Source organism: Pleurodeles waltl, chromosome 7 (assembly GCF_031143425.1).
Source record: "Pleurodeles waltl isolate 20211129_DDA chromosome 7, aPleWal1.hap1.20221129, whole genome shotgun sequence".
NCBI classification, from domain to species: domain Eukaryota; kingdom Metazoa; phylum Chordata; class Amphibia; order Caudata; family Salamandridae; genus Pleurodeles; species Pleurodeles waltl.
The window spans coordinates 528,672,055-528,690,327 of record NC_090446.1 but is presented as its reverse complement, the minus strand read 5'-3'; the positions used below and the strand labels follow the sequence as shown (position 1 = coordinate 528,690,327).

At 43.6% G+C, this 18,273-nt stretch overlaps 1 protein-coding gene across 2 annotated transcripts in view; it reads right to left on the bottom strand.

The window, feature by feature from the left end:
- The window catches only part of LOC138304293 (oocyte zinc finger protein XlCOF6-like), a 129,658-nt gene that overhangs the window by 25,981 nt on the left and 85,404 nt on the right, over positions 1 to 18,273 (bottom strand). The window contains exon 1 of one of the 2 annotated variants that reach the window (XM_069244238.1): positions 7,433 to 7,511. The exons of the other annotated variant lie outside the window; for it this stretch is intronic. The gene's annotated coding sequence lies outside the window, so the exon portion shown is untranslated. Of the gene's footprint in view, positions 1 to 7,432; positions 7,512 to 18,273 lie in introns of those variants that run through there. 2 annotated transcript variants of the gene reach the window in all.

Sequence of the window (18,273 nt, the reverse complement as noted above, 5' to 3'; positions counted from 1 at the left end):
CTGAACAGTGTCTGGGAGGCTGTGGTTGCTGCTGCACGCAATGTTGATGGTGAACAGATCAAAACACTGACAGAATCCATGGATGGCAGGCTTTTGAGTGTCCTTGCAAAGAAAGGTGGCTATATTGGTCACTGATTTGTTTTTGTTTTGTTTTTGAATGTCAGAAATGTATATTTGTGAATGTTGAGATGTTATATTGGTTTCACTGGTAATGATAAATAATTGAAATGGGTATATATTTTTTTTTGTTAAGTTGCCTAATAATTATGCACAGTGATAGTCACCTGCACACACAGATATCCCCCTAACATAGCTAAAACTAAAAACAAACTAAAAACTACTTCAAGAAATATTCAGTTTTGATATTAATGAGTTTTTTGGGTTCATTGAGAACATGGTTGTTGTTCAATAATAAAATTAATCCTCAAAAATACAACTTGCCTAATAATTCTGCACTCCGTGTATGTCTGTAAAACCGTTTTACACAATGTACTATTAAATATTATGTGTGCAAATGCCTAGAGTTCTCTGAGACTAAATATACTTTATTTAATAATGGGATTTCACTGATATGACTGATAGTGACTGTGTTTCATTGAGGGTTATACCCTTCTATTATTGCAAAGACAGATATACAAGAAAGTCAATTTATTCGGCACCTCTGGCAAAACAGTTATAAAAAAGTATGTGAACCGGTCTGTCATTGTATGCAAAAGCTGTCTTTCTTTTGTTTTCTTATCTTGCTATGTTAAGTGCTCAAGCTATCACGTCAGGCTTGATTAGCTTATCCAGTTATGTGTTTTTTAAACTTTCCATTAGAATAGTCTTTGATTTATTTCCTGTCATGCACAAAGAGCTACCACTGGCAAAGTTTAAACTGCAGCTCCATATATATGATAACATTATGGATCTCAGGGAACAGTAGTTGGTGTAGAGAGGGGGTATGTTTCAGTGTCAACCACTGTCTTAGTTGGAGAATGCTGGCTACTAGAAGGCAGCTGTTAGAAATGGGGTCTTTGGTTGGCAGTCGGGTTACCCCTTCTAGTCATGGTAAAGGAGAATCACCCTTAGTTAACCCCCCAACCCCTGGTAGCTTGGCCTTAGCAGGCAGGCTTAACTTCAGGAGCAAAATGTGAAGTATTTGTACCAACACACAGTAACTCAGTGAAAACACTACAAAATGACACAACACAGGTTTAGAAAAATAGGTAATATTTTCTTAAAAAAACAAGACCAAAACGACAAAAATCAAAAATACTCAAGTCAAAATATGAATTTTTAAAAGAATAAGAGTCCTAAGCCTTTGAAAACAGTGAGGACGCTGTTATTTCACAAAAGTACCTGGGTAGCGTCAAAATAAATCCACACAGGCAAGTGTGCTTAAAAAAAGGCCAGCGATGCGTAGATTTCTCACCCGCAAGCAAGAACATGCGTCATTCCTCCTTCGGTTGGGTCGGTGTGCATTGTTTCTTCTCTCCCGCAAGAGGGTGATGCGTTGATCCGAATGGGCACCTTGGGTCTGGGCAGGCTTTGTGTTGATTTTCTGTGCCCAGTGATGATGCATTGATAATCCGGTCGCACGGTTTCACAAAACCGCCCTGCTTGGGGTTTGTGTCGTTATCGACCTCTGTTAGCAGGTGTTGCACGTCGTTTCTCCAGCTGCATTGAGTCGATCTTCCAGCCGCGATGCAGGTGGAGGGTTGATTTCAGCCGCAAAGCCGGCGGTGCATGGTTTATCAGCCGTGTCACAGAAGGTGTATAGAAACTTTCCCTGCACGGGGGTCTGTGCGTGTATTTTCAGTTCTTGTCTGCCAACATCACCTTCCAAGGGCCCAGGAACTGGATAGGGCACCACTTGGCAGGGCAGGAGTCTCAGCAGAGAGTCCAGGTGCTGGCAGGGGAAGTCTTTGATGACTTGAGACTTCAACAACAGGAGGCAAGCTCAGTTCAAGCCCTTCGAGATTCTTCTCAAGCAGGAATGCACAACAAAGTCCAGTCTTTGTCCCCTTTTTCAGGGAGAAGCAGCAACTGCAGGATAGCCCAACAAAGCACACTCACAGGCAGTGGCAGCACTTCTCCTCAGCTCTTCAGCTCTTCTCCTTGGCAGAGGTTCCTCTTGATTCCAGAAGTGATCTAATTTTCAGGGGGTTTGGGTCCTCTCTTATACTCCTTTCTGCCTTTGAAGTAGGGCTACTTCAAAGAGAAGTCTCTGTTGTTTTCAAGATCCTGCCTTGCCCAGGCCAGACACCCCAAGGGGTTGGAGACTGCATTGTGTGAAGGCAGGCACAGCCCTTTCAGTTGTAAGTGACCACTCCTCCCCTCCATCCCAGCACAGATGGCTCACCGGGCTATACAGGCTACATCCCAGCTCCCTTTGTGTCACTGTGTAGAGAGAGGTGCAAACAGCCCAACTGTCAAACTGACCCAGACAGGGAATCCACAAACAGGCAGAGTCATAGAATGGTTTAAGCAAGAAAACACCTACTTTCTAAAAGTGGCATTTTCAAACACACAATCTAAAAAACAACTTCACTAAAAGATGTATTTTTAAATTGTGAGTTCAGAGACCCTAAACTCCATATTTCTACCTGTCCCCAAAGGGAATCTGTGCTTCAATAATATTAAAAAGGCAGCCTCCATGTTAACCTATGAGAGAGATAGGCCTTGCAACAGTGAAAACCGAATTTGGCAGTATTTCACTGTTAGGACATGTAAAACACATAAGTACATGTCTCACCTTTTACATACACTGCACCCTGTCCATGGGGATACCTAAGGCCTACCTCAGAGGTGCCTTAAATGTATAAAAAAGGGAAGGTTTGGGCCTGGCAAGTGGATACACTTGCCAAGTCCATTTGGCAGTTTAAAACTGCACACACAGACACTGCAGTGGCATGTCTGAGCCATGTTTACGGGACTACTTATGTGGGTGCCAAAGCCAGTGCTGCAGGCCCACTCATAGCATTTGGTTTACAGACCCTGGGCACCTCTAATGCACTGTACTAGGGACTTACTAGTAAATATGCCAATCATGGAAAGCCAATTGCACATAATCTTTCCATATGGGCACTTGCACTTTAGCACTGGATAGCAGTGGTAAAGTGCCCAGAGTTCCAAAAACAGCAACAACAGAGTCCAGTACACATCAAAAACCTGGGAAACAGAGGCAAAAAGTTAGGGGTGACCACGCCAAGGATGCTAAGTCTAACAGCCATGGAACCCTACACACTGTAGCTGACCCTCGATGTTCTTTCCTTCATTCCCTTATATCCTCTTTTCTGTACCCACTCAGGTACTCCCTACTCTGTCCTTACTCTTGCACTCGTTATGAGGTCCATCTCCTAATACTCTCATCCTTTTCCCTTAGTACTTATCCATCACATTCTCTGGTGTTTTCTGCCCTTCACTCTCTTGTCCTTCACCAAAGTGCATGCTCAATTTTCAAGTTCTCTGCCACTTCGCGCCCCATTCAGACAACTTCAATCCCTGTCCTGTATCATTCCCTCAGACACCTTCAACTCCATATACGATCCTTTCAGTCCCCTCAGCTACTTTTCTGCAAGTATAATGCCCCCTCTTATTTCCTCTTCTCAAACATCTGAGTCTGAAACTCCCTTGTGCAAACCATCCTACATAAGTACCTTCTTTAAGGTGTGGGCATGAGAAACTTTCAAATGTGAACACCCCAAAATGTACCTCAATACCTTGGCTACAGAATTGATGATTCGCAAACAGTGTTAACCCTCAATTTCACAAGGCAATGAGTCCCGAGTTATAGGCACCTCGACAAACATCAAAAATACAATAAATCCAGTGAAGGCCCAATCAATATTTAGCTTCTAGATCAGCAGAATACTTTCAAAAGATTTATTACAGAAATTCAAACTACGATAGAGTCGGTCATAAAGCTATCAGTAAACAGAGCATTAGCAAATCAGAGCACAGCTTTATTAAACATATTATTGCCTTAGTGTTTAATCACTATCCCACTATATGAATTTAGATTCTTACCATGCTAGCTAATGTCATGCGGAGATGGAATGACAAACCAGTTACATGAACAACAGTAAACTATTATAAATACATAGGGCACAGTGAACTAGCAGAAGGTCCTTGAGAAAGATACAGTACTGTGATCATGCTGGAAGGTTTTTTCATCAAGAACAGCAGGACCAATGTCAATGGAAATAATCAAATATGACTCTGCTGGATGGTGTGCTGCTGAAAGTACATATTTTGATAAAGACGGTGAAAGGGCCCAAATTGAGGCCTAATTAACAAGAGCTAGGTAAATCCACTTCAACATGTCTTAGGAAATTTGTTTCTAATGCAGTAGCACTATATCCGTGTATACATGTGTATTTGGGAGTAAATCCACATTCTGCACAGTGTTAATAATCTGCAAAAATATAAAGGCACAAAAACCTTGAAGGTAAACTTTGGTCCTCTTCAGCGCAGCTCCGATGACCTGTGCCTCTGTGTATACATCCAGTCTGGCAGTGTGTCTCCCAAAAGATAATTTGTGGTTTCTATAGCTTCCAATCAATATTTTGGAGTGTCATTTTACATAATTGGTGCCTCATCTGTGTATCCTCATTGCAGATCAAAACATTTTTTTTCTTTATATGTTTCAGTTTCACTGCGTCAGGCTTTGTGAGACATTGCGAATGGGGAGAGGTTGTCGGTATCAGACATTAGGTTGCTAGACATTCAAATTCAGCCTATGTGGTGAAAATGAGCTTGCTGAAGTGGTTGCCAAAAATATTGCCTCTCAAGGTGTTAAAAGGAAGCAAATGGAGCCAGAATGTGCTGACAGCATTGAAGGTGGTAATACTAGTCATAATGCAGGTGAATATATTACTGTGGACACTACTGTGCATCATTCTAGTGACAGTTTGTCCTGTTTGCCAAACAAAACATTGTTTTTCACTACATCTGCTACAAATGACTAAAAAAAGGTGGATATCCCAGACTGTTGGAATACTGAGCAAATACAATATTTCTGCAAAGAATATAGATGGCTAAAAAAAAATAAGGTTGCTCAATACGTAGTTCGCTAAAAACACTGGGTGTAAATAAAACCCAAGGCTTAAGACTTACACAAGAATGGTCCTATTGCAAAGTAACTCAATATGGAAAAGAGAAATGTAAGATTTCTCTATGGAAAAATATCAGACAGCATAATTATTCAACAGCTCATGTCATTGCAAAAACAACTGTCCAAGGGTCTCTGAGAGACAGCATGGAAAAACATGCACATTTAATGTACATTGCAAGACTGGAAACAACATGTTGTGTGTTTTGTACAGCACACAAAACAGGGAATCATGGGTGGTCATTTGTAGATATGTCACTTGATGCTGACGTGCAACATCTGAACAAATTGAATATGGGCCCTGTTCTGCATAGTAACAATTCATGTGCTGACATTTTAGACCATATAGCTTCAAGCATGATAAAAAAACTTGCATAGGACCTACTGGGAAAAAAACGTAAAATATGCTTGTTAATTGACAAATCAACCACATTTAGTGGAAAATCCATGTTTGCCCTTTGCTTGTGTGCTCCTGTTGCAAATGATTCTGATGTGCGTACCTTTCTTTTTACTTACTTGAACTTCATGGCACCACAGCTAATGATATCAGCACTGCTGTGATGGAGTGCCCAAGAGGACTGTCTTCGAGAATGTTTGATTGCCTTAGCCTGTGATGGTGCATTGGTTATGCTTGGAAAGCAGGCTGGAGTTGCAGCGCAGCTTCAGATTTGCTATTGAGGTTTATTTGTGTGGCAATGTAGCAATCCCTGATTGGAACTAGCTGTGGGAGAAGTTATGAAAGAAATTTCAGGCATAAATCACTTTCAGATTTTCTTCGACAAACTATATTCTTTGTACCATGCTTAGCCTAAAAATCAAAGAGGACTGAGGCAGAGTACAAAGAAAATTGAGCAGAATTTTCCTGTAATTAGACGGATTCTTTCCATTTGCTGGGTTGCTTTCAGTGAAAGGACTGTAAAGGCTGTTTGGCAGACCTTTTCTTCACTAAACCAGCCTTACTCAAAAGCTGATGTAAGAGATCGAGCAAAATATGCTGGCCGTGACAATATTTTGACCTCTTGTTCATTTTTAGGTTTCACTTGCACAGCGCTTGTGCTATGCTTGTGAAATCTATTGTATTTAAAATATATTAAAAGGGGCTTACACATCCCACCCTCACTTTTAATTTGTTGCTGTGCTTGCCACTTACTTTTCCTCAGTTTGTATTGGTTGCTGCATACTATTGTCTGATTTTCCTTGTGTGTTTCTCTTATCAGTTTCCTATGGCCCAACTACTCCGTTTCATCCGCTTTGGTTTGCCTGCACAGCGCTTACTATTTGTCTTTCCCTAATTGTCTTTTTTTTTTGTTTGTCAATGTCTTTTATTTAACGTCTTTGTGACAGCACACATTTTAGGCGTACTTGTTTTTTATAGCTAGGAGATAAGCGATACTGCCCAGAATCACAGGATGTTGTTACAACCCAGATACTTGAACCATTTGTTCTTTAGTTCGGAAGTCAGCTGCTCTGACCATAGCACAACATCCTTCTTTACCCTCCCTTCTACTCCTCCACTCAAGTTGAGCATAAAAAGCAGAGGCTTACTCAGTGACATTTAAAACAGCACAGTATTTCGTTTTTTGGGCTATTAAGGTAATCTCTTGTTAGGTTTCCGATTCACCTGTTACAACTCATCTTGGTTTTAAAAATAGATTTATGTGCACACATTGCTTTTATTTACAATGCCAATAAAACGTGTGTAATATACACTTCAGAAAGCTTAGTTGCCCAAGAGCCTTTTAGTATGGGAAGTTACACAGTCTTGTTTTAGGATTATTTTTAAAACTGGATGCAAGAACGTTATCTTGAAAGTGTACATGTAATGAACGGTGTTCCCTAAAAGAGAATGAAGAGCTCCTTGCGTTCTGCGAGAAGGAGTATTATGACATCAACTGAGCCTGGGCTGCAAATGTGATCCTTCACTAGCTCGACCTAAAGTCATGACAATCCCCCCCTGACGGCAGCCGCAGCCAAATGAGGAGAGGAAAACAAGCCTCGTGCTTCTGACTGACGTGTGAACGGGAGCTGAGAAACACTAGTTTCCCAAGACATTTTTCAGGGCGCTGGCTTAATGTACGCATGCGCACTTAAGCAAATAGGGCATCAAAATACGGGATCTTAAATCAATGGAACACCAGCCCTGAGGAACATCGCAGTTCAGTCAGTTCCAGCGGAGTACAAACAAATGTGAACAGTTTGCGGCAGTCCCTTAGGGCAAATGTAGTGACATAACTAACGCTCACCTAAAATCAGAACTTCATAACACACCTCCATCATTTACCATTATCGAAACACTTGTCTAAATAAGGTGTGCATTTACAAGCAGAGAGCACTTACGGCTGTTTGGCTGGCAGAGATGGACCTCGTTGAGTTTGTCTATTGCAGAGACTGGGAATATACCTCCGCCCCATTCATTCCAAAGCCTGCCCCTCACTTCGCTGCTAACCACTCAGAGAACACTGACTTCCCTCAGACCTGAAACTGTAAAGCGGTTCTCTCAAATACTTGGCTCGGAATAGTATTTATAAGCGTACCGTGCTTGTGACTTGGCTGGTAATAGCTTAATTTGCAGCACACGCTAGATCGAATCAGCCTGGGTTTATAACAGAGGACACAGCGGCTCTGCAGCCAGTCTACGCACAGCCTGGGCTCTCTTCAATTTGTGATTTCCGTTGTGTGCACTATATTTTCACTGGCAATAGAACAAATAAAAGTTTGCTTGAATGAACTCGGCTCAGAGGGTGCATGTGTGCTCAGCAAACATCCCGAAGGCCAGGAGGGTGCACTACATCTCCCAGACTGATAGGATCACCATCCTGGATTATCACACCCAGGTCCGAGGCAAGGTTTTGCCACCTGCTGCTAACATAGAGTACACGATGAGAGACTTCTAGTTCAGAGGCATCGTTAATTAGGAATGTTGGCAGTGTTGCTGATTGGCCAGTGTGTGCTCTTTATCTAACATCAGAAGGGTGTCAGTGAGATGTGATCTCCTAATTATTCCAGATGTGTCATGCTTGATCTCCAGTGGGGCCCAGAAGACCTGTCACTACAGGAGCTGTGCAACAAAACATTAAAGACTACAGATAGCTCAAATAACAGCATTGAAAACAATATTAGTACCCACATTATCTTGTGGTGTCTGCATCTATTTATCCTAGTGCAGTACACTTTCCACATTAAAAGACAGAGCGGAGCATATTAGCAAAATTAGAACTAGCACATTGATTTAATAACAGGGACAAAGAGGTAAGTTTACTGCAGTTTTTATGTGTACACGAAAATGCAGAACATTTACAGTTAGATGGTGGCAGACTTTAATTTATGTTTTCTAAGGGAAAATCACAATTTCCCTAACTTTCTACATTTATTTAACAACAGCACCTCTGCTAGTTGGAAGTGAATGTTTATCTTCTGTGTCCATGCACTGGGAAGTAAGGACACCATTGTGCTGGACCCCCTAAAATTCCATCAACAGGAGACCCTTTTTCAAATGTTATGTGGTTCTGCCCTTCATAACTGGGATAACATACTGCAGAGGAGCGTAGCTTCCATTGGTTCACCAGGTGCAGTGGCACCGGGGCCCAAAAGTCCGCGGCATTTACTGAACCTTAATTGTTGCTCTATTTTATCATTCAAATATTGCCTTTCTCAATAAACAAGTCCTAACACTTTTACAGAGTTTCAGTAACTATCATTGCACAACTGCTCACCAAACTACAACTTACAACAAACAAGCATTTGCAATGCAATGGGTCTCGCATTTGCGAGAGACAGCTGTTGGTGTTGTAAATGCGTAATTGGATTTTTCTTGCCACATGAATTGGTCAACCCTGCCTCAGAATTTGGTCCTCTCTCCCAAAGAATTCCAGTGGCCCTGTATATAACTAAAGCACACTTTGGCATAAATCACAAGCAAACGTTTACCGAATACCATCGATTTAATAGTATAGGTATACACACCAAAATAACACACACAAACAAGATGTGCTAAAATGCACTTTAAAGCACACTATTTAATACTGCCATTATAATAGTGAGTTGATTTAAAGTTACGCAGTCAACATTCAACTTGCAACCGTGTCTTACGTACCGAAGGCTATATGGATGAAAACATTCAAAAGGGGAGACGCTAAAATCACTTTTTTATTCAACAATGAAGACAACTTGAAGTGGGATGGCATGAGAAAGTAGCCTCGTTCTAGCATGGTTACCCCCACTTTTGGCCTGTTTGTGAGTGTGTGTCAGTGTGTTTTTACTGTGTCACTGGGATCCTGCTAGCCAGGACCCCAGTGCTCATAGATATAAACCTATATGTCAGTGTGTTTTGCCTGTCTCACTAGGATCCTGCTAGCTAGGACCCTAGTGCTCATAGTTTGTGGCCTAATGCACGTGTTGTCAGTAGTGTCTGACTGTGTCACTGAGGCTCTGCTAACCAGAACCTCAGTGCTTATGCTCTCTCTGCTTTTAAATTTGTCACAATAGGCTAGTGACTTCATTTACCAATTTCAATTGGCACACTGGACCCCCCTTATAAGTCCCTAGTATATGGTACCTAGGTACCCAGGAAATTGGGGTTCTAGGAGATCCATATGGACTGCAGCATTTCTTTGGCCACCCATAGGGAGCTCAGACAAACCCCTGCATAGGCCTGTCATTGCAGCCAGCGTGAAACAATGTACATGTTATTTCACAGCCATTTTCACTGAACTTAAGTAACTTATAAGTCACCTATATGTCTAACCTTCACTTCCTGAAGTTTAGGTGCAAAGTTACTGAGAGTGAGGGCACCCTTGCACTAGCAAAGGTGCCCCCACATAGTTCAGGGCCATTTCCAGGGACTTTGTGAGTGCGAGGACGCCATTACACGTGTGCACTACATATAGGTCACTACCTATATATGTAGCTTCACAATGGTAAGGTAACTCAGAATATGGCCATGTAACATGAAAATCATGGACTTGTCCCCCCATTCCAGATCTGGTAATGGGGAGCCAATTCCATGCATCCTGGGGCTCAACTATGGACCCCCAGTACAGCCAAACCAGCTCTCTGAGGCTTGCACTGCAGCTACAGCTGCTGCCACCTCACAGACAGGGATCTGCCCTCTTGGGGTCTGGGCAGCCCAGTCACAGGAAGGCAGAACAAAGCATTTCTTCTGAGAGCAGGGTGTTACACCCTCTCCCTTTGGAAATAGGTGTTACAGGCTGGGGAGAGGTAGCCTCCCCCAGCCTCTGGAAATGCTTTGCAGGGCACAGATGGTGCCCTCCTTGCATAAGCCAGTCTACACCAGTTCAGGGACCCTTTGTCCCCTGCTCTGGTGCGAAACTGGACAAAGAAAAGGGGAGTGACCACTCCCCTGTCCATCACCACCCTATTGGTGGTGCCCAGAGCTTCTCCAGTCTGTCCCAGAGTTCAGCCATCTTGCTTTGCAAGGTGCGGGGGCACTCTGGAGGGCACTGAGTGGCCAGTGCCAGCAGGAGACGTCAGAGACCTCTCCTGATAGGTCCTTACCTGATAAGGTAGCCAATCCCCCACTCAGGGCTATTTAGGGTCTGTCCTGTGGGTTCTGTTCAGATTCTGCTTGCAAGTTTCATTCAGGAATCCTCTGCAACTACTACTTTATCCTCTGACCTTGGATCAACCGCAACCTGTTCCAGGAACCGCTGTAACAGCAACAAAGTATCCACAAGGGATAATTTTCCTCTGCAACTTAAGCTCCAGCCAGCAACTGCAGCAGTTTCCACGGTGTGCATGCTATGGGGACTCCCTGTCTTCACCCTGCACCAGAAGGAATGAAGAAATCTCCTGTGGGGTGACGGAGTCACTCCCCTGCTCATGCAGGCAGCTTCCAAGACGACGACCGGTACACTTGGACTCCTTTCACAGCGACGAATGTGCTCCTAAGGACAGAGAGGGTGGACCCCATCGACATAGACTGTCATAAGGTCCTGCTGACGCAATTTGGAGGAAGTAAGACCTTACTTCTCTGAGAGCGACGGTACCCCTATGTACTGCGTCTTCTTCACCTCCTGAGGCCTCTGTGCACTATTTGCAAAATTCCTTCGTGCACAGCCTGGCCCAGGTCCCCAGCACTCCATCCTGCAACGCTCAACTCGAGGAGTTGTTCTCCGGCGGCGTGGGACTTTCCTTTGTTGTGCTGCACCAACTTCGATTTGTACCTCCTTTGTCCCCGTGTCCTGGGACTCCCGTGGGTGCTGCCTGGCATCCCGAGGGCTCTCTAAAGTGCTGAGAGCCTCCTCCTCACACAGAGTTGAGGCTCCCACGTCCCTCCTGGTCCAGCCAGCGCCATTTTGACGCAAAACACATATTTGTTGTAACTAAGGCTTGTTGGGGACTTCCAACACGAAATCACGTCTGCATCCATCTTCACGTCGTGGGACATCTTCTACATCACGCAGGAACCCGCTGGCATCTTCCTAGGGTGCATTCCAGCAGTCTTCGTCCAACTGGGGACTCTTCTTTTGCACCCTCTTCTGGGTTGGCAGGGGCTCCTGCCCTTCCAGAAACTTCTTTCAACTTCTGGACTTGGTCCCCTTCTTTTGCAGCTCTTCAGGTCCAGGAATCCAGCAGTTGTTGTTTGCAGACTTGGTTGTTACTGTAAAATCCCAATCACGAGGTGTAGTGTGTCCTAAGGAATCTTGAAGTACTTTACTCCTGCTTTTCTGGGCTCTGGGGTTGGTTAATTTACTTACCTTTACTGTATTCTTACTCTCCCAGCGATTCTGCACACACTACACTTGTCTAGGGGGGAATTTGTGATTCACATTCCACTTTCTTAGTATATGGTCTGTGTTGCCCCTAGACCTATTTTCTCCCATTGCATTCTACAGCATTTCCTATTGTTTGCACTGTTCTATGATTAATTACTTATCTAATTTTGGTGTCTAGTGTATACATTGTGTGTAATACTTACCTCCAGAAGGAGTATTGTCTCTAAGATATTTCTGGTGTTGTGTCACCCAAATAAATGCCTTTATTTTTGGTAACACTGAGTACTGTCTTTACTTGTGTATAAGTACTGTGTAACTAGAAGTGGTATTGCATGAGCTTTGCATGTCTCCTAGTTCAGCCTATGTTGCTCTACTATAGCTACCTCTATCAGCTTAAGCTGCTAGAACACTACTACATTTCACTAAAAAGGGATAACTGGACCTGGTATAAGGGGTAAGTACCCAAGGTATCCACTACAAAACAGGCCAGCCTCCTACATTGGTGGCTCAGCGGTAGGATAAGTACTTGCAATTGCTTTACCACTTTTGTTACTGGTGCTTTTCACAAGAAAAGCTTGTTCCAATACTTAGAGCATACATAGTATATACTTAGAAGTAATTTTCCTTAAACTTTGCAAACGTTTTACAAAGTCTTGAAAAGTTTTCTTTTTTCTCTAAAAAGTTAGCTCTGTTACTCTACTAAGTGCTTACTCACTTTCCAAAAGTTTTTTTTCTCTTTCAATATGTCTTCTGTAGAAGCTACCCCTAGAGTTGTGAAAACAACATATGACATTCTCAACATTAAAAGTGTGAGGGGTCTCTGTATTGAAAGAAGTTTGGGGATTGGGAAGAACCCCAATAAGGAGTTCCTCTTAAATCTTCTCCTCTAAGATGACCGGGGACTCAGCACTGGTCCAAATCAGACAGGCAAAGAGGTAGAGGATGATTCCAACCAGGAGGGCTCAGGGGAACAAACTGACAATCCTGAGGAGGGTACTTCCACAGATCTGTCTGTGAATAAGCCACTTAGTACAACTGGTAATGGGAAGAGTTCACACACAGGTAGGGCTTCATTCACCCCTAAAGGCCAGGTCACTAGAGTGGCTCCTGTTAGAGATAGATCTACCTCTGCACACTCTCATGTTACCCCTGTTTCAGAGGCATCCCACAATCCTAACCCTGAGGACCAGTCCCTAGATAGGGAACTCAGAAATCTGAGGTTAGAGGAGGCCAGACTGAGGCTAATGCAGCAACAATTGGCCTTAGACAGGGAATCCCTGGCTATACAAAATAGAGGCAGGGTTTGGGGTTAGTTCCCCATGGTAGCAGCAGCAGTTTTAGAAATTCAAATGTTAGGGAGCCTTCATTTGACTCTAGAAATCTGCACAAAGTTGTCCCTCCTTACAAGGATGGGGATGACATCTACAAGTGGTTTGCTGCACTTGAGTGGGCATGTAAAGTTCAGAGGGTCCCTCATGTACAGTGGGCTGCTATCCTTTGGTTATCCTTCTCTGGCAAGGGGAAAGACAGGCTTCTTATTGTCAGAGAGGTTGATGCAGATAACTATCAAATTCTGAAAAATGCACTTTTAGATGGTCTGGGCTTAACCACTGAACAGTACAGACTTAAGTTCAGAGAGACCAGAAAGGAATCATCACAGGACTGGACAGACTTTGTAGACTGTTCTGTGAAGGCCCTAGAAGGTTGGTTAAATGGCAGTAAGGTGGCTGACTATGAAAGCCTGTATGACTTGATACTGAGAGAGCATATTTTGAATAATTGTGTGTCTGACTTGTTACATCAGTATCTTGTGGACTCAGATCTGACCTCTCCCCAAGAATTAGGAAAGAAGGCAGACAAATGGGTCAAAACAAGGGTGAGCAGAAAGGATCATACAGGGGGTGACAAAGAAATTAAAAAGAAAGATGGTGAAAAAAATCTCAGGACAAGCATGGGGATAAAGGTAAACACAAAGATCCTTTTTCAGGTCCAAAACACTCCTCTGGGGGTGGGGATAAAACTTCTTCATCTTCTTCTCACTCTTCACAAAATCAGAAAAAGTCTTGGTGCTACGTGTGTAGAGGTAAAGGCCATTGGCCAGGGGATAAGTCCTGCACAGGTAAAGCCCCTGAGCCTACCACCACTAAGACATCAGACTCTAGTGCCCCTAGCAGTAGTGGTAATAGTGGTAACACCAAATGTTCTCATCTCCTTTGGTGCAAATTATTAAGAGTCCTGCAGTCCAGCTTCCGCCCTCGGCTGTCTGTGCATTCCAGACTACAATTCAACTTTCTGTGTCTAATTCATAAACAATTCTTTGGCTCCACGACCTTTCTTTCTGCTTCAGAAGCTCAAGAATAGGTGTACCATTGTTTTCTATGCTGGCCCCAAGGTTGTGGAATGGGCTTCCCAAGCAGTTCTTTCTGTGGCTTTCACCTATCGATGGTCTGTGACCTCTAAGTGACAGTGTGCTTTAAAATTCCTCTTTAACATAACATAACACAAAATAACCACCTCCAGAAAACTGCTGAAGTGTATCTTTACTCGCGTTTATTAAGCTATTGTTAGACTTCTTGAACCTGCTGGTTCGCTGAACTCAATCTGTTTACTGTTGGTTTGTGTTATCTCTGTTGTTCACACATTCGCATCTTAATGTTACCTTGGTCACCTACAGCTTTGCACAGTGTAAAGTACACTAAAGCCTAATTGGTCCAGATGTGTCAAAACTAAACTTAAAGTAAATTAAACAGGCAAGACTAGTTCTAATTCCAGGCCTTATAAAACCAACATCAGTAACTCCGGTGACAAAATCCTACAATGGCTTGCTTTTAAGTGCTTCTCTCGACTCTCACAACTTTATCTTCAAGGCAAAATCTCACTTGCCTATATACCAACCATAAGCAAAAAAAAGTTACACTGTTTTCAAACAATCAGCAATAATGCTATTAAAAGACACAATATGTCTATAGTCTCTATTTTGAAACCATTTGTGTCTTCTTTAGGCACAGACTGGCATCCTATTAGCAATTCACAAACCTACTAGCAGTTCTGATCATTGCTTCGTTTAATATGTTGGCTGAGGTCACTATTCAACACTGTCTCGCTCCAAGTTCCCCAAATTTTAAATGACGATAAGTGGCAGAATTGTGTTAATTTTGCAGATGTCATGCCTTCGCCATGTTCTTAAAGGTGTACAATTCACATCTGCATAAAAGTGGTCAAAAAACAACCACAAGGAGTTTAAGATTTGTCTCTTGTGGGGCGCAAGTGTCACAAGGCCAGCATGTAGGTAAGAATGGAGATGGATGCACAGGGATATCTCGGCAGGAAGACGCTCTATGCATCACTTCTGGTGGCGCCCTTGCCTGCTGCCAAAAGCAGGGTGGACTGGTCCTGCAAAAAAACCTTCACTGAAAGTCAAGTGATGGCCTCTTAGATGAAGAAATAATGCCAGCAGAGGTTTTCAAGTGTTGTGAGTGTTGCACTCGCTGGGTTGATGAACACTTTTGCACTAAACAATCCAAGTGATGACAGAAAAGACTTTAGCTTTGAGGAGAGGCACTTGCTGCTGCATCTCTTGAATGGAGCCTTCCGGGTCACTTTGCCTTGTCATTCCCCTGCGCACCTGCCACAGTATCCAAGGCTGAGGTTACCAGAGGAATCCATGTCACAAATGACACAGAACTCTGGCACTGCAGATGATTCAGCTGAACTAACACACGTGAAAGCAACGATCTGTAAAAGAAAAGTCCAGACTTTGAGCACTGCTGGGAGCAGACAAGGGAAAGAACCCTGCTCATGGGGAGCATTTGGTGGAAGTCAATGCAACATCGAAGGCAAGGAAAGTGTCTCTGCCTACGAAATATTGGATGTCCCCCTGGAGGGACCCAAAGGGTGAATCTCTGCTCAGGGGTTGTATTTAAGGAAAGACAACCTTCAGGAGCCACTGGATAACTTGTAAAGGGGGAAATGTGTCTAGGTCCCTATCAACACAGTATATATGATAATTCTAATATACCAGCACTTGCTAATAGTAAGCAGGACATTCAATAATATATGTAATCGATTTAGTACTTCACAATATGCTTTCAGTCTGATACCGCCATAAATACTTTACAGACACACAGAAAGAATGATTCCTATTGGCATTTTTGCTAGTATTGACCTACACTTCTTGGTAAAGATTGAAGGAGATGGTTACCACATGGGAATTAGAACGACAATATTTTTGCAACAAGAATGTATACACATTGGGGGTCATTATGACCCTGGCGGTCCATGACCGCCATGGCGGAGGGCGGCGGAAGCACCGCCAACAGGCTGGCGGTGCTTCCTGGGCGATTCTGACCGCGGCGGTAAAGCCGCGGTCAGAAAAGGGGAGCCGGCAGTTTCCCGTCGGTTTCCCGCTGGCCCAGGGTATCCGCCATGGCGGCGCTGCTTGCAGCACCGCCATGGGGATTCCGACCGCCTTCCCGCCTGCCTGTTTCTGGCGGTGTCCACCGCCAGAACCAGGATGGCGGGAACGGGTGCCGTGGGGCCCCTGCACCGCCCATGCCACTGGCATGGGCAGTGCAGGGGGCCCCTAACAGGGCCCCACAAAGATTTTCACTGTCTGCTTTGCAGACAGTGAAAATCGCGACGGGTGCCACTGCACCCGTCGCACCCCTGCAACTCCGCCGGCTCCATTCCGAGCCGGCTTCATTGTTGAAGGGGCTTTCCCGCTGGGCCGGCCGGCGGTCTTCTGGCGGTCGCCCCCGGCCCCGCGGGAAAGCCAGAATGGCCGCCGCGGTCTTTTGACAGCGGAGCGGTCTTTCGGTGGGAACCGATTGGCGGGCGGCGACCGCCGCGGTCAGAATGACCGGCATTATGTTTTGATCTTCTAAAAGTCATTGTGCAATACATTGTTATAGATCATGTAAAACTAGGACGCTGTAAATATGAAATTAATGGGAAAGGGTCTAAGATATAGCTGTTACAGTGATGATACCAGAGACAACCCTATACATAATATTACATCTTGAATGCAGATTGTATTTTTATGTCTTTTAATTGTTTAGTGGAGTCCATGTAACAAGTCCTGAGAAAGCCCTGAAATGTGTTCAAGCTGAAATGCGTCAACTGCACAGCTCGAGGAGAGTGTAAAGTCTAAAAGGAACTATAAAGGAGAGCTAGCTTTTCCATTCTAGAGCTGTGACCAGGATAAAGTACGTGCCTGGAACTAACACTACTTTGTGGTACAAAGGAAGGACACAAGAGGAAATGCGACTTGTACCCTCAAAACAAACTACAAGGACTGAATGTGATGACATAACGGGACTCATATTTTTAAGAATTTGAGTGTTTGAGCATTATCTTAAAGGTGGATTATTTGAATAAATGATTTGATACATTCACTAGAGTCTTGGCTCTGTTTCATAAGGAAGGGTTTTATGATACAATTCTACCAAAATTGATTCTCAGTAAGAATGGTGTACTAATAATAATAATGACGACTATTGCTGTAGTGTTTTAATGGTAAAATGTTAAGTGATCCCCAGAGTAATGTTTTGCTGAAGTACACTGCAAAGGACGAAACAAGGCTGGATAATGAAAACTACGCTTCCCATTTCGTTCGAGAGAAAGGTACTATTGCTCACTTTATCATCACTATCCCTCTGACAACTAAATCAACATCGACAGCTACCCAAAGTGCTTATCCCGGTGCAAAGTGAACTCTGCACCTCTTCCCTCCCCGCACACCGCACCATCCTTCCAGCTTGGCGGGCCTTCACTCAACTGAAATACGCCCTTACACGCGGATTAAAAAGTTTCTTTTGAGGTTAAAAATGCAAGGGATACCCATACACTAAGAATGGGGGAAATGATGGTACCACAAGGGTGATTTATATCCTGATATGTCATTGCTGTGTTAAATATGTAGGTTCCATGATAAGGAATTTCAAAGAATCGTATTCTGGAACTTATAAGAGTAATGTGTTTAGAAGACAGGAGCTATCTAGTTGTTTTGCACGCTAAAAGCAGAGAAAGCAATGATATTCGTCAACAATTCAATCAGAGTAGTAAACTATTATTCTCACATCTGTGAAAAACTGTATAATTTTTGTAAATATGTTTTTGTAACACAGCAACCGCCCTTTGGGAAAAAATGCCAATAAGAGAAGCCACAGACATAGCCACAGCCATCACAGAGGGCTACAAAATCCATCATAGAGATTGTCTAAACAAACTAGGAGGTGGCATTGCCATTATACATAAAAACACCATAAAGGTCACCATCAACACACACAACACCCTAGACAGCGCAGAACACATGCACTTCCTAATTCACATAAACACCAACACCACCCTCAGAGGAACCCTCATTTACAAACCACCAGGACCTCGCCCACCCTTCTGTGACACCATCGCTGACACCATCAGCCTTCACGCCCTCACTTCCACAGA